This window comes from Vicia villosa, linkage group LG6 (assembly GCF_029867415.1).
Source record: "Vicia villosa cultivar HV-30 ecotype Madison, WI linkage group LG6, Vvil1.0, whole genome shotgun sequence".
Classification (NCBI taxonomy): domain Eukaryota; kingdom Viridiplantae; phylum Streptophyta; class Magnoliopsida; order Fabales; family Fabaceae; genus Vicia; species Vicia villosa.
The window spans coordinates 159,937,853-159,939,881 of NC_081185.1; the positions used below are offsets into that span (position 1 = coordinate 159,937,853).

The 2,029-nt window shown below is 27.4% G+C and overlaps 1 non-coding gene across 1 annotated transcript; it reads left to right on the plus strand.

The window, feature by feature from the left end:
- The first annotated feature begins 1,312 nt into the window (after positions 1 to 1,312).
- On the plus strand, positions 1,313 to 1,481 carry TRNAY-GUA (transfer RNA tyrosine (anticodon GUA)). The gene is made up of 2 exons: positions 1,313 to 1,349; positions 1,446 to 1,481. It is a non-coding gene; the product is annotated as a tRNA-Tyr (tRNA).
- Positions 1,482 to 2,029: the final 548 nt, after the last annotated feature.

Consider the following 2,029-nt stretch of genomic DNA (forward strand, 5'->3'; position numbering starts at 1 on the left):
TATATTTTATTTTTTTCTAAAAACTTTAGCCATTAGACGAGCCTTGTATTTATCATCTATTCCATCAAATTTTAGTTTCATTTTCAAAACTCATTTACAACCGATTGGTTTACAACAAGAATGCAAGACTACTAAGTGCTAGATCATGTTAGATTCTAGAGAATATATTTCATTGTTAATAACTTCTTTTCATAAATATGCATTCAAAGATGACAATGGTTCTTCAAGATTTGTTGGATCTTCTTCTACACTATAGGCCGCATAATTGTGCCCGTAGTCTTTAGGAACACTTTCTTTTTTACTTCTTTGAAGTTTTGTTTCTCCTTCATCGTTGGTTTTTGTGTTTCTTATCATATGAATATGATTCCATTAAATGTTCCAGTTATTTCTAGATTTAAAAAGAAATTTATTTTTATGAAATTCAACACCATTTGATTCTATTATCACTTTAACATTTAGTTTATAAAACCTAAATTCCTTACTATTTACTGCATACTCTGTGAATACACATTCATAGACTCTACTAACGAGTTTAATTAGCTTCGGATCCAGAATCCTTACATAATCCAGATAATCCCAAGTTCTAAAATAAGACAAATCTGGTTTTATTTTCTTCAATATCTCATAAAGAGAGATCTTATTTTTAAATTAGGAAATTTTGTTCTAAACATAACAAACAACAAAAATAATTTCCCCATCAATGAGATGCAGTGCTGGAATTCAACATGATAGTAACATCTAATTCAGTAAGGTTTATATTCTTTCTCTCCGCTTTATCATTCATTTCAAGATAATATGATGTAGTGGTTTCATGTACAATTTCATTTTGTTTGTAAAATTCATTAAACAAATCTTAATATTACTCGGTTCCTTTATCAATATGAAACCTCTTAATTTTTTTACTAAATTGATTTTCAATTTCATTCACAAATATCTTATGAATATCAAGCATTTCCTTGTTGTTCTTAAGTAACAATATTATAATCAGAGAAATTGTTAATAAAAGTGATAAATAACATTTAGTATTTGTATTTAAAATTCCATGAAGTTCACATATGTCAAAATGTATTAGATCTAAAGGATCAAATTCGTTTATATTATTGATTTATGTGAAGCCTTAGTTATTCTAGTTTAAATGAAAAATTCACATTTTTCTAAGGCATTAACATTTAATTTTGGAACTAAGTTTAAATTACTTAAACTAAAAATAAGGTGCTTATTTATGTGCAGACATTAAAGTCAAACAAAAATTAAATAAAATGAGAGACATTTTATTGATTTCAGTATTTAACTTAAAAATGTCATCACCAAACCGACCTTAGCTCAGTTGGTAGAGCGGAGGACTGTAGTTGGTATGTCATGCTGTCATCCTTAGGTCACTGATTCGAATCCGGTAGGTCGGACTTTTTAATAATTTTTCAAATGGTTTAGTTTGTCATGCTGTCATCCTTAGGTCACTGGTTCGAATCCGGTAGGTCGGACTTTTTAATAATTTTTCAAATGGTTTAGTTTGTTACATATTGCATAAATGATTGTTATGTATGTGTGTATGTTGTCACTTTTTCTTCTTTTTGAACATGTCAAAAGGGGGAAAAAATGTTGGTTTGTGTTGTGTTTTTTACATGACAAAGCTCATGAAACATTTTCAAACTTATGCTTCTATTCATAGAGATTTCTAAGGGTGTATATAAAACATTATACACCATAAAATGAAATCGACATCTTTTAAATCAATTTTACACATTTCAAATTATTTTTAAAGTGTTTATCATTTTAAGTTTTTGAAACTTTACATATTTTCACACATTTTATAAAGTTTCAATACATACTATGAGAACTCAAGTAATACTAGTTTGAATTGTAATACAAGAAAAAGAAGTCCATTTTACAAGAGTAAATTTTGAAGTTCAAACCATCATAAAGTTCTTCAACAAAGTGTTTCTAGTACTTATTCATCAAGGTTGTGGTGAAAATTATTAGTATAAGAAAATAGTGTTCTTTCTTTGTGGTTAATTTATATGTTTGTAGA